A 15761-nucleotide genomic window follows, 5' to 3' on the forward strand; every position below is an offset into this window, starting at 1 on the left:
TGCCTTTCCTATCTATCTATCTATCTATCTATCTATCTATCTATCTATCTATCTATCTATCTATTATATAGTGCCTTTCACTCTATCTATCAGTTATATAGTGCCTTTCACTCTATCTATTATATAGTGCCTTTCATATCTATCTATCTATCTATCTATCTATCTATCTATCTATCTATTATATAGTGCCTTTCATATCTATCTATCTATTATATAGTGCCTTTTTCATATCTATCTATCTATCTATCTATCTATCTATCTATCTATCTATCTATTATATAGTGCCTTTCATATCTATCTATCTGTCTATCTATCTATCTATCTATCTATCTATCTATCTATCTATTATATAGTGCCTTTCACTCTAGCTATCTATTATATAGTGCCTTTCATATCTATCTATCTATCTATCTATCTATCTATCTATCTATCTATCTATCTATCTATCTATTATAAAGTGCCTTTCATATCTATCTATCTATCTATCTATCTATCTATCTATCTATCTATCTATCTATCTATTATATAGTGCCTTTCACTCTATCTATCAGTTATATAGTGCCTTTCACTCTATCTCTTATATAGTGCCTTTCATATCTATCTATCTATCTATTATATAGTGCCTTTCATATCTATCTATCTATCTATCTATCTATCTATCTATCTATCTATTATATAGTACCTATCACTCTATCTATCAGTTATATAGTGCCTTTCACTCTACTATAAAGTGCCTTTCATATCTATCTATCTATCTATCTATCTATCTATCTATCTATCTATCTATCTATCTATCTATCTATTATATAGTGCCTTTCACTCTATCTATCAGTTATATAGTGCCTTTCACTCTATCTATTATAAAGTGCCTTTCATATCTATCTATCTATCTATTATATAGTGCCTTTCACTCTAGCTATCTATTTTATAGTGCCTTTCATTCTATCTTTCTCTCTCTATATATATATATTGTATAGCACCTTTTAATAATCTGTATAGATTTTTGGCTGACATCTTTATCTGAGGTGACTTACAGCATTTGTGATGCCCTGACATCTCTGTTTTTTTTCGGCTGGATCACAGGCAGGTGAAGTGACCTGCTCAGGGCCACACGGTGTCAAAATTTGAACTTCAGTCGTTTAAGTCCAAAGCCAAAGCCTTGACCACTACGCCACTTTGCCTGCTAAATATTGTAAACAGTTGTATTTGGAGGGGTTTTAGATGGCGTTCGCTATTCAAAATGCTTTATGAAATCATTAGATGTGCAGGTTTAACATCCACCATTACCTTAAATCTATTCACCTGCAGATGGCCACAATGTGAAAATGTGGAAAAAAATACCTAGACATCATTTCAGGAAAGTTTAGTATATGAGCGCTTTGATCATGGGAAAGACGCTATTGTATTATTATCTTTATTACTATCTAAATGAGCGAAATAACAGCACAAGCGCATGGGCTCAACCCTCATTGCTCAGAGATCTGAAGTTGTGAAAGTCAGAAACACGCAGAGTTCCGTTCGCATGCAGTATGTAAAGGTGACGCATATGACTATTAGAGTAACAGACCGGTATCGTTTTTATTTTGCTTTACTTTTTAACACACATATGTGTAAACTTGTCAGTTTTTGTTTTGTCTTACTCGAAATACGAAGAGAAATGTGGAGTTATTTATAACGTGGCGCTTTCGCTACTTTTGTTCGAGTCGGATTCCGCTGCGCTCTCTCTCTCTCTCTCTCTCTCTCTCTCTATTTCCCCGAGGGCAGTTAAGGAGCTCCCAGAATCCTTTTCGGGTAGAGCGAGTGTGTGTGTGTGTGAGAGAGAGAGAGAGAGAGAGAGAGAGAGAGAGAGAGAGACCCGCTCGCTGGGTTCTTAGCCAATCACAAAGGCACGGAGAGATTTACGGCCGCCGCGCCAGCATTGGTGGGCCGCATGACAGCACTTATTTATTGCTCGCTTTTGATTGGTTGAGTTTTGACAGGCTTATTTATGGCTGAGCTGGGATTGGCTGCTTGTTGCTGCCTGGAGTGAATTACAGCCTTGTTTCTGATAGGACAGAGGGGGCGGTGCAGCTTTGCCAGGGGGACTGGGGAATTTGCAGATGATGGGGATGGAGAGCGTTGTTAAATATTTATCCCCCCGACCCCGACTGCCTATCTTCTGGTTACTATTTATTTTTAACGATGGACTTTCAGCAGTAAACTGATTAAGCCGTTTTGAAGTTGCTCAGTCTCTGGCAGCTTGCTCTTTGCTCCTTTAATATCCTTCTTAGTTTGTGTCTTCAAATTGTGGATGGCGTCCCGTTGCTTGTATCATTTCGTTAACGGGGTTTTGTGTGGCCATTCAGTTTTAGACCCAGACTTCACCTCTCGACGATGGAGACTTAGCAGATTAGACTGCTCCTGCCGTCGGTGTCCTTATTTGATTATCCGTCCATGTTGTTTCGCCACAGACTGAAGTCGGTGCCCAGCTCGATTCAGCGCAGGCGCACTCCCCGTCCTGTGATATGCAGTGTAACGTGTGGGCACCGAATTAAACTGTTCACGTCCTTGAAGTCAGATTTAGTAGTAAATACCACCGCTGATTGCGTAACGAGCCCCATCATCAGACTGGCAAATAACCACACAACCCTCTGTGGGGCAGGACCTGGGCTAGCGGAGGCCATTCGTGTCTGTGTCAGCTCGGCAGAGCAGGCGGGGTCTTCATTGTGCCATGTTAATGCCCGCGAACTGATCAGTGTCACTGTAGCAGTAACTGTACAGTATTAACACAATGAGACACATGGCAGCCCATCCAAAAGAAAGCTCCTCAGAATGTGGGACACTTGGCGAGGTGACCACAACAGTTGACGGTTTAAATCTCCACCTTTTGTGTGATCTTCTTGTATTTGTGTAAGTTTTCTTGGAGTGGTCAAAACCAGCAAAGTGCAGGGTAAGTTGACTGGCAACTCAAAATTGACCCAATGTACTTTCAATTTGATGAAGAAGCATCCCTGCCGGGGTTGTATCCTGCCTTGTGCCAAGTTCTTCTGAAGCAGGTTTAGCTGTGATCTGGACCAAGCGGTGCCACACAGTCACTGGACATGTCATCGTAAAGCACAGATAAAGATGGACGTTCACTTTACAGTCATTTGGTTGTGTTTCAGATTGTGACACGAGGTGACTTCCATGTCTTCTGAAAGTGGAATTTGACTTCAGTTCTGGCACATTGTGTACTGTAGAATCAAAAATGGCCTCCATGATGCTCAGCTCCATCACCACAGGAGGAAGAATATGTCCATCCTAGGAGTGCCTTCTTGAACAGAGAGCTTTATTTGGACATCCAAATCATTCAATTCTGCTTCCTAGAGGGAATATGCAAACCATCTGCTGCCATCGACCTCTCATTCGCAGTGGACAACAGTTTGGCCATTATAGAATGTCTTGAATGAAAGGCACTACATTAGATAGATAGATAGATAGATAGATAGATAGATAGATAGATAGATAGATAGATAGATAGATAGATAGATATGAAAGGCACTATATGATAGATAGATAGATAGATAGATAGATAGATAGATAGATAGATAGATAGATAGATAGATAGATAGATAGATAGATTATGAAAGGCACTATATGATAGATAGATAGATAGATAGATAGATAGATAGATAGATAGATATGAAAGGCACTATATGATAGATAGATATGAAAGGCACTATATGATAGATAGATAGATAGATAGATAGATAGATAGATAGATAGATAGATATGAAATGCACTATATGATAGATAGATAGATAGATAGATAGATAGATAGATAGATAGATAGATAGGATAGATAGATAGATAGATAGATAGATAGATATGAAAGGCACTATATGATAGATAGATAGATAGATAGATAGATAGATAGATAGATAGATAGATAGATAGATATGAAAGGCACTATATGATAGATAGATAGATAGATAGATAGATAGATAGATAGATAGATAGATAGATAGATAGATAGATAGATAGATAGATAGATAGATATGAAAGGCACTATATGATAGATAGATAGATAGATAGATAGATAGATAGATAGATAGATAGATAGATAGATAGATAGATAGATACTATATGCAAGGAAACATAAAAGAAATGAAATGACATACTGTATAAAAGAAAATATAGGTAAACAAGGATATTGGTAAAAGGCACTATATAGGACAAATATGAATGGTAACATATAAAAGAAAATAAATGCACTATTTAAGTGATGTATGTGAATGTCACTATATAAAAAAGACAAAATCTATATGGAATTCATCAAAAGCTGAGCTGTTATTAAGTTTGAAACGCTAATTGTTAAATACAGTATTATTATTATTATTATTATTATTCCTACACATCTTTGGAAAATCTATGTTATTAAATTTTTCAACCATAAACTGTCATACAATTTTTTTTATTTATTTTTTTTTTTTTTCTTTACCGGATCTCCTTCTTTATCTAACAATTCTTTGCATCTCACGCAGGCTCGGCACCAACCGGGGGGTCTCCGGGCGGCAGCTCAGCCGTCCTGCTCTCGACCCTGACTGTAGAACGCCTTGCCTTATTCGCTCGACGCTGTTTGGATCGTCGCCGCGTGTTATTCTTGACAGGCTCCCGAGGGATCGATCAATTGATTGATTTTCTATTGATTTATATCGTTCGTACAATGACCACAGTACAGTTCAAGTACTCGCCATTATACCTTATTCACTTGTGCTTTAATAACGGGCATTATTGCCGTGAAATTTCCAGCTATGGTGCAGAGGGTGACACTAACATAGACCTTGAAGGCTGGGTGGCACTGGCAGGTTTCCTCTTTTATGGACTGCCAGCACCTAAACAGCACGAGTCGGGTTTATGAATGCTTCATTCTTTCTTTCCCAAACATCTCCCAGTCACACCACTCCGACATCTGGGCAATCATGGCCTCACACCACATGAAATGCCCACTTAGACCGTATCCCACTAAAGCATTAAAAATGTAATGAAGCGGCTTTATGAAGACAGAGTCTCGTACGTGGACCGCCGCCCCTCGGCTAATTAGTTACAAAAAGAACCAATTATGGAATGCCCGTTCAAAAAACAAAATGCCTCAAGGGGTGTCTGACGCAGACAGGATGGGCGACGTCTGCTCGATCAAAATGCAAAGTGAAAGTGGAGCCCGTGGGGAAGACGGGGAAGTCTATCTACCTCCCCCGCACACCCCGACAGTCCTCCCAGTACCTCCAGGGCTAGTGTGGCGCTTGATGTCCCTCCACGATTGTCACTAGCAAACCCAGCTGTGGACCCAAAGTTTCTACCACTAACCACCCCCACCCCCACCCCGACAATTCCCTGCCCCGGCGCTCACCGAACATTTTATTACGTGCACGCGCCATCTGAAATTTTGACGCTTCGACTTGTGATTTTCCGCGCTGACGCGAGGTTCCGGTCAGAATTTAGGGGATAAACGCATGGTCGCTTTTAAATATTCTGGCTCTGCAAATACGAAGAAAATAAAGGTACACTGCATTTACATGTGAAAAAACAAAGAGCATTAAAATATATTAAAGATTCAGTGCATTGCCGCAAACGTAACTAAATCTCACAGATACCATTTCAGACTAACCGGATTATCCATCCATTTCCTAAACTCGCTAATCTTAAACAGGGTCGGAAGAAGATGGAGGCAATCCCAGAATACACGGGGCACATGTCAGGACCAATCCCTGGACAGGACGACTGACCGGGTTACATTTCATTTTACTTTAAACAAGAAATGGAGGTGAAAGGTCAGCGTTACATCACGATTCGCAACAACGTGACACTAAAACATTGGCTCAAGTTAAAACTTTAGGGACAACTCCAGATGGTGGATGGTTTGATGAATGCCCTTCTGATTGATGTGTGTTAGCCACAACGTGATTCGCTGAAGTCATGTTTGACTGACAGCAATCCCACCTCCTGAATCCACCCACAATTCTTCTGCCGAATTGCGTTATTCGGAGTTCCGACTTAATGAATTTTCATCTATTCATTCTGGGGACGCTTCATCCAGGTATAGGATCTATCTATCTATCTATCTATCTATCTATCTATCTATCTATCTATCTATCTATCTATCTATCATATAGTGCCTTTCATATCTATCTATCTATCTATCTATCTATCTATCTATCTATCTATCTATAGTGCCTTTCATATCTATCTATCTATCTATCTATCTATCTATCTATCTCTCTATCTATCTATCTATCTATCTATCTATCTATCTATCTATCTATCTATCTATCTATCTATCTATCTATCGTGCCTTTCACTATCTATCTATCTATCTATTGTGCCTTTCACTATCTATCTATCTATCTATCTATCTATCTATCTATCTATCTATCTATCTATCTATCTATCTATCTATTTATCTATCTATCTATCTATTTATCTATCTATCTATCTATCTATCTATCTATCTATCTATTGTGCCTTTCACTATCTATCTATCTATCTATCTATCTATCTATCTATCTATCTATCTATCTATCTATCTATCTATCTATCTATCTATTATATAGTGCCTTTCATATCTATCTATCTATCTATTATATAGTGCCTTTCATATCTATCTATCTATTATATAGTGCCTTTCATATCTATCTATCTATCTATCTATCTATCTATCTATCTATCTATCTATCTATCTATCTATCTATCTATCTATCTATCTATCTATCTATTATATAGTGCCTTTCATATCTATCTATCTATCTATCTATCTATCTATCTATCTATCTATCTATCTATCTATCTATCCCCTATGCAGCAGTCTGAATGACTCTTTGTGCCAGTGTGCCCTGTGACAGGCTGGCATCTTCTCCCAGTTGGATCGTCAGCTCACACATTCCTATCTGCCCCCCCCCCTCCCCGACACACAAAGTCCAGAAGCTTCTGCAGTGTACGTCTCCATGCTGTCCTGTTTGAAAAACGCAATATACTTTTGATGACCCCGGATGGACAGTTAAGTGGAGACAGAAAACAGGAAGCAGCCGAGGCCCGGGGATGACTGCAGTGATTTGCCCAGTGGTGTTGTTAATTTTGGATGCGCTCGTCGTTTACGACTGGCCCTCTGTCTTGTTTGGAAGTCGTAAAGCAGTGAAGTCTAAGACGTTCTTCTGAAGAGGCTGGCTGACATGTTCAGGTTCCCCTCTAATGCTCCCTTTCAGGATGTCCCAGCCATAATAAATAAGTGGAGTCGACCTTCTAGTAGGCGCCATGGGCATTTCTAATACGTTTCCATCCGTCATCTGCTTTGTTTTGACCAACTCAGCGTCACGAGAGTCAATGCCTGGAACCACAACCTGGCTGGCATGTCAGTCCATTGGGCCCACTCTCTTAAAGTCACCTGGGTGTTCTACGAAGGTACGGGGAGAACATGCAGGCCCAATGCAGGTGGTGTCCCATCTGATGTCCTGAGGTGCTGAGGCACCAGCGCTAAGCAGTGAGCTGCCCAGAGAGACGTGATCAGAATTACATTTGAAGACCTCCTTGACTTTGATTAGTTAAGCGTTTTTTCTACAATCATTTTTGCTAATTGAGCCAATTCTGCAGAAAGATGATCAGCTGCGGTTAATCGTTAGCTCGGCATCCACACAGACAAATCTACCACTAATCGCGGCTACGTGACTGCGGCTTGATTCTTCCCGATGCCAGCTGCGCTGCCCCTTTCCTTTTTTTTAATTGATTGCACACATGGTGAACGTGGCCGACATGAGGCCACACGAGGCAATGCACAACTGGAGTCCTTCAGTGTGGGGAGCTCCTTGAGAAGTGAAAAATGAGCCCAAATGCTCACCCTCCGGCCATCCGGGGGGCTTTATAGTGTCTTTATGATGACTCTAAAAGTTAATTGTGGCCTCTGGGGGTCAGCTGTCCGAGCTTGGTGGGGGCATTGAGCATAAAAGGAAAAAAAAAACGTCAGCAGATGGAAATGTTTAACCTCACGCAGGACCGGGTGGGGGGCCGTACAGGGCAGGGGAATCCTGGAACATTGTAACGCCATCAATAAATCAGTCCTTATTTAATATGGCACCCTCCTCGGATGGTACATATAAGCAGTAATGGTTGGCAGCACCAATTTGGAATGATAATCAATACCAGAAAGGTACAAAAATGTTTATAAAGAACCTGTCAAGGCACTTGGACTGAGAACTAGACCAGTCCGACTGATATGTAAAGACCCATAGGCACCAGTTATTAAAATATGGAAATGCAGAGTGAGCAAGGAGAAGGGCGTGGGGATTTGAACCCCGGTAAATGTGCACAACACTGACAAGTCACGCCCCCCTTCCACAGCACAACAACTTTTTTTAAGAATACTGTAGTGCCCCCCTGCTTCCGGCCCTGAGACAGACACCTGACGTACTGTCAGAGGGGGTGGGAATACCTGGAAAAGCCGACCATCATAGAACCTTTATGAGTAGCAATAATATGGATGAGGTGGGGGGGGGGGGGGGGGGGGGGACAGCATCTCAGTCACATCTATTGGCTGCTGTGTTGGAATGATAAATACAATGCATTTTATTACAACAAATGTTTGTGATGCACCAACTATTGGAATGACAAATACAATGCTTAAGTCTTTGTTAAATGTCATTTGGTATATGGCATTCATAAAATCCGTTTTAATGTTTGTGATGCACCATCTGTTGGAATGACAAATGCAGTGCATAAGTCTCTGATATATGCCATTTGGTATGGGATTCTTTAAAGAAGTGTTAATTAATGTTTGCGATGTACTATCTGTTCGAATGACAAATGCAATGCATTTCATTACTGCAAATGTTTGTGATACACCATCTGTTGGAATGACAAATGCAGTGCAGAAGTCTTTTATATATGCTAATCGGTATTGGGTTCATAAAAGTAGTTTTATTGTTTGTGGTGCACTATCTGTTGGAATGACATATGGAATGCATATGTCTCTTATATGCCACTTGGTATGGGAACTGTAAAAGCAGTGTTAATGTGTGTGATGCGTCATCTGTTGGAATGACTGACACAAATTATTTTATTACTACAAATTGTTCATGATGCACCATCTGTGGGAATGACAAATGAATTACATAAGTCTCTGATATATGCCATTTGGTATAGAATTCGTTAAAGCAGTGTTAATGTTTGTGATGCACCATTTGTTGGAGTGACAAATGCAATGCATTTCAGTACTACAAATGTTTGTGATGCTCCATCTATTGGAATGACACATGCAATGCAAATGCCACTATTATATGTCATTTGGTGTGGGATTCATGAAAGCAGTGTTAATATTTGTGATACACTATTTGTTGGAATGACAAATGCAATGCATAAGTCTCTGATATATGCCATTTGGTATCGGATTCGTAAAAGCAGTGTTGATGTTTGTGATATTTGATCTGTTTGAATGACAAATGCTAAGAATTTCATTATAGCAATCTGAATGACAAACAGAATGCATTTAATTGTAACAAAGTTTGTAATACACCATCTGTTGGAATGCCAAATTCAATACACAAGTCTCTGATATATGCCACTGAGTATACAATTCCTAAAAGCAGTGTTATTGTTTGTGGTGCACCATCTGTTGGAATGACAAATACAATGCATATGTCTCTTATATGAAATTTGGTATGGGAATCGTAAAAGCAGTGTTAATGTGCGTGATGCGCCATCTGTTGCAATGACAAACACAAGGCATTTTATTACTACAAATGTTTGTGATGCACCATCTGTTGAAACGACAAATGAATTACATAAGTCTCTGATATATGCCGTTTGGTATAGAATTCGTTAAAGCAGTGTTAATGTTTGTGATGCACCATTTGTTGGAGTGACAAATGCAATGCATTTCAGTACTACAAATGTTTGTGATGCTCCATCTATTGGAATGACACATGCAATGCAAATGCCACTATTATATGTCATTTGGTGTGGGATTCATGAAAGCAGTGTTAATATTTGTGATACACTATTTGTTGGAATGACAAATGCAATGCATAAGTCTCTGATATATGCCATTTGGTATCGGATTCGTAAAAGCAGTGTTGATGTTTGTGATGCTTGATCTGTTTGAATGACAAATGCTAAGAATTTCATTATAGCAATCTGAATGACAAACAGAATGCATTTAATTGTAACAAAGTTTGTAATACACCATCTGTTGGAATGCCAAATTCAATACACAAGTCTCTGACATATGCCACTGAGTATACGATTCCTAAAAGCAGTGTTATTGTTTGTGGTGCACCATCTGTTGGAATGACAAACACAAGGCATTTTATTACTACAAATGTTTGTGATGCACCATCTGTTGAAACGACAAATGTAATACATAAATCTCTGATATATGCTGTTTGGTATAGGATTCATAATAGAAGTGTTAATGTTTGTGATGCACCATCTGTTGGAATGACAAATGCAATGCATAAGTCTCTGATATATGCTGTTTGGTATAGGATTCATAATAGAAGTGTTAATGTTTGTGTTACACCATCTGTTGGAATGACAAATGCAATGCATAAGTCTCTGATATATGCTGTTTGGTATAGGATTTATAATAGCAGTGTTAATGTTTGTGTTACATCATCTGTTGGAATGACAAATGCAATGCATTTTTTACTAGACATGTTTGTTACGCACCATCTCTTGAACTGACAGAGACATATCAACCAGATGGACACACAGATACATAGATATACATACTCTTTAATAAGGTGAATGTACATTGTGTGAGTTTGGGGATTTTCTGCCATTCTGTTTCGCAGACCCTGTCAAATTCTCCGCCATTTGTTGGAATGACAAATACAATGCATTTTATTACCACAAATGTCTGTGAAGTTCCATGTTTCGGAAACAAGATTAAAAACTGTGTTTATGGCAGAGGTAATCAGTCTTAATTCCTATGCTGATTATGAAAAATTGATGAACATGGTGGTGCCTACAGTAGTGACACCCTGAGGACAACTGATGTAATGCACTTTGAAATCAGAAGGCCACAAATGTTGCCTTCAGCTTCCACGCTTCAATTGGTACCCCTGGCCCGTGCAGTTCATACACCAAAACAGGAATGGCCAAGTAAAGAGTGAGGACTCTGACTGAAGTGAGTTTTAGACAGACACACCCTGTGGTCCACAAGCCCTTCAGATTCACCACAGGACCCCTGAGATGGCCACTTACTCTGTCCAAGCTCACATCCTCCGAACGGACCTGCACTTGTCCAAATTAAGCACTTTGGGAGATGATGCGCAGGATGAAAGGCGCTATATTATTAAGAGAAAGAAATGCCAGAATGTGAGAAAAGGAAAGAGATGGGGGTAAGCCGTTAACCCTTGGAAGGAAGCAAAAAAGAATTGGCAAACAAATCGTGCAAGTCAAGAGTGCTGCCTTCCCCTCCCTTCATCAGACGTCAGATCGATCACTTTACCCCACGACTGCGGCGCTAACCCTGAGCGTCCTGAACGCGGCCATATTTCAGCCAGAGCGAGTTAAACGTTGACGGCAGCACTGTGCTCACCGGAGTGATTAAAGGCGATTGAGAAGAATAGAAAGACAAAAAGCCAACCAAGAGAAAAAGGAAGAGTAAATGCCAGCCCATTCGCCATTTGAGCGCTCATCAGTCTTTTATATTGCGCCTTCCCGCTGTAGTGGGACGACGGGCGTTTGTTCATTGTCTCTATTCATGAGACAAGTTGAGGTGACTTAATTGGATTCACGAGTTAAACAAAGAGTGAGACACCAATCTGTCACTGTCTTGTATCTATATAGTGCCTTTCCACCCTTCGGACTTTACATTATTTGTTCCTTACGATTAGGCTGAAGCCTTTATCCACATCTGAGACTCAATTGGTTCCTTTTCTCTTCTTTTGTTTTTCCAGCCGGACTCCAGGCAGGTGATGTGACCTGCTCAGGGTCACACTGGTGTCAGCAGTGGGATTTGAACCTCCAAAGCCTTCGTCATTCTGACATTCTGCCTCTCTTTGTGAGAAGATGTGATTGAGCTCCCCAATTTTTTTTTTTGTTCTTCTGTATAGCGCCTTTATGCACCAGGACCTTTTCAGACACAAACAATACACACACACACACACACAGAGGACCCAGTCACACACATAGGCATGAGTCTCTCCAAGAGACGAATGAAGTGACTTGATAGGGGGTCACAAAGCAAAGGGATGGTGGGATGTCTATCAGTCAGCCCGTCTTTTTCATTATATAGTGCCTTTCCAGCCTAGGACCATTTCCGAACTGTACGGTAGCCATAGTGAATATGCTTGTCTCTCTTTCTGAGGCAGGTTAGGGGGCTTATCATAGGGTTAAACTGAGAGCCAAGGGTAGTAGAACACTTCAATTGATGCCAGCTGAAGAGCCTGGCATTGCCCGGGTATCTTTGTACAAAGAATTATGGTGAGAGAGCCAGTATTGATGTGAGCGTTGTCACTGCTAAGTGTCCCTTCTGTCATCTACACCACCACCCATCCACCTTCCTAACCCGCTTATCCCAGGCAGGGTGCCAATCCCAGCAAGCATCGGGCACAAGGCGGGAACAACAACATGGCAGGGTGCCCAGTCTACCACACACCATCCCTGTCGGTTTCTCTGCACTTATGTGGCAAGAATTTGTTCTTTTGTGTCTGTTTGGATTCCATTATTTTGTTAACCCCTTGCTGGGTTGGCGTCCTTTCAGTGCATGTCCAGACAGATAAACTGGATGGCTTGTTGAATAATTGAATCCATTGACCGTGGGCGGAGGTGGGATTGAGGGGGATCGGGGTGGGGGGGGAGTATCAGAGACATTGCTACAGGTTCTCAATGTTGTAGCATTGCTGATTCGGGGTTCACGTGGAATGAACAAAAATGATTATAAGACGCCGTCAGCAAGCAGAACGAGACCAAGCGACAAAGTCCTGAAGAAGGCTGGCTGCTTCATTATGGGACAGCGGGGTTCTGCGACTGGAAGGATCCGTTAACAGAGCTTCACATCCAGACATTTCCTGCCACAGATGTGGACCAAGGCTCATTGAAAAAGTGCAGTGTGCCCCCTGATGACATGGGAAGCCATTGTCCCCTGCAGGCCTTTGAGATGTCACCGAGTAAAGCAAAACAGGTGTGACAAGAGATCAAGTGTACAAAGACCTTCTAAAATGGCCATTGGTTGGGACCCTTAGAGAAGACCCTAAAAATCATTGGATTGGAGTGACTTGTCAAACTCGCTGCTTTCTTGAATTCGTATCCCACACACACATCTCCAATCGTACTCTGCTGTTTGGTGTCATCGTGTGTCCCCACACTGAACACGGTCCTGAGACAGCAAAGGAGAGGGAATCAGAAAGAAAATGACAGACCAGCGTGTGAAAGGCCAAGGCTGGAAGACCACCATCTCCGAGCAGCTTGGCGTTCAAAGATTAGGAAGAAGCTGAAGGTCCACGGGACTGTAGATAACCTTGCTGGAAAATCAAACCCCAGAACGGTCAGAAGGACAATGAGAATGGAGGACAAAAATCCAAGGAGAACCTTCAGTGAGATACAGGCTGAACTCTGCAGTCAAGGACCTTCAGCGTCTGATCACAACATGAAAGAAGAACCAGGAGGACTCTGCATAACAAAGTCAGACTGGATTTTGCACCTTGACACGTGACGGTAAGCGCAGACTCCGCATTTGCATTTGCTAATGAACTCAGCGCGTTTTACGCCCAGTTCTGAAGCTGATTACGCAGCTAGTGCTAACTACGGAGGACGGTGACGTCATCAGCATTGCAGAGCATGATGTGCGTGCAGCACTGAAGCGAGTGAACATCGGGGAGGCGGCAGGACCAGACGGCATCTCTGGACGCCTGCTGCGTTGTTGCGCTGACCAACTAGCCGGAGTACTCACCACCGTCTTCAACGAGTCTCTAGCGCAGTCTGTGGTTCCTATGTGCTTCAAAAGATCCACAATCGTTCCTGTTCAAAAGAACAATAAGCCCACGTGCCGGAATGACTACCGACCTTTTGCACTGACATCAGTAGTCGTGAAGGTGTTCGAGAGGCTACTGAAAGACATCGTCTCATCCTCCATCCCAAGCACCGTTGACCCACTCCAGTTTCGCTTACCATCCTAACAGATCGACGGAGGACGCCATTTCCCACGTACTGCACACCACCCTCAGCCATGTGGACAAGAAACAGGGGCACTCTGTGAGACTGCTGTTCATTGACTATAATTTGGCGTTCAATACAATAAGACCCTGTAGGCTGTTTGTGAAATTGAGGGTCTTAGGACTCAGCGAGCGCTTGTGTGTGAGGACGCTGGACATCCTCACAGGCAGAACACAGGCAGTGAGGGTTGGTAACTGTGTCTCCAACAGCATCACCATCAACGCAGGAGCTCCTCAAGGGTGTGTTCTTAGCCCTCTGCTGTACTCCTTCTACACCCATGACTGCAAGGCCACGTATTATTTAATTAGTTGAGTTAGTAAATTAAAGGAGTGGATGAATGAGAATGACTTGTCTTTAAATACCGATAAAACAGAGATGTTAATTATTGGAGGGAGTGACGCTGATCACAACAATATATCGTCCATCACTTAGTTCGGTTGGAATCCCCATTAATTTTACTGAATCAGCCCGTAGTCTTGTTGTGATCTTTGACTCTAGCAGGTCATTTAAAGCGCACGTTACAAAGTTGTCCAAATCAGGTTTCTTCCATCTTAAAAATGTTAGGAAATTAAGGTGCTTTCTAAATAAACAGGATTCTGAGAAATTAATACCTGCATTTATTTCTAGTAGGATTGACTACTGCAATGTGGTGTTCACTGGATGTTTAAACTGTTCTTTATACAGCTGCCAGTTAATCCAAAATGTGACTGCAAGAATTATTACAAGAACAAGAAAATACAAACACATAACCCCAGTCCTTAAGTCCTTACACTTGCTCCCGGTTAAGTTTAGGGCAGATTTCAAAGTCCTCCTTTTAACATATAAAGCATTAAATTGCCGAGGTCCGGCTTACTTATCTGAACTTATCATGACTTACAATCCTGAGCGCACATTAAGATCTCAAGATGCCGGTCTGCTTATGATCCATCCATCCATTACCCAAACTGCTATATCCCAACGACAGGGTCATGGGGGTCTGCTGGAGCCAACACAGGGCACAAGGCAGGAAACAAACCCCGGGCTGGGTGCCAGCCCACCGCAGTCTGCTTATGATTGTGAGGATTAATAAAATAACAGTGGGAGGTCGAGCTTTTAGTTACAGGACCCCCTAAACTGTGGATTGGTCTGCCTGCTACTATAATAGATGTCTCTTCGGTCTCAGCTTTTAAATCTCACGACTTCAGTTTAGCACCACCCTGACTAGAGCTGCTGATGAACTGTGCAGACTGCATCTCTGTTGTTAGTCATTAGCACTAAAACATAAGTAACATGATTGTTAGAATTTGTTACTAACCCTCCTCACCTGTTCTGTTTCTCTTCTCGGTACTCAAATGTGCCACTTGGTGCCACGGCCCACCTGCCAAGTTGTTTTGCCTGCCTAAGGTAAAGTCATCTCTGATGGAGGACGGCAGGAATCGTGGGTAGGAGGGGTCTTTTCATTGGATTGGCTGGCCCAGCGCTGTTTCAGCTGTGGAATGGCCAATTGGGGGAGGCAGCTTGATGACTGAGGTCTCCAGGGCTCTCTGAACAAATCCAAATCGTATTATAGGATATCATCTACTGTTAACTTCTGCTCCGTACTTCTAAAATTTTGATTG

This window comes from Erpetoichthys calabaricus, chromosome 3, assembly GCF_900747795.2.
Source record: "Erpetoichthys calabaricus chromosome 3, fErpCal1.3, whole genome shotgun sequence".
NCBI lineage: Eukaryota > Metazoa > Chordata > Cladistia > Polypteriformes > Polypteridae > Erpetoichthys > Erpetoichthys calabaricus.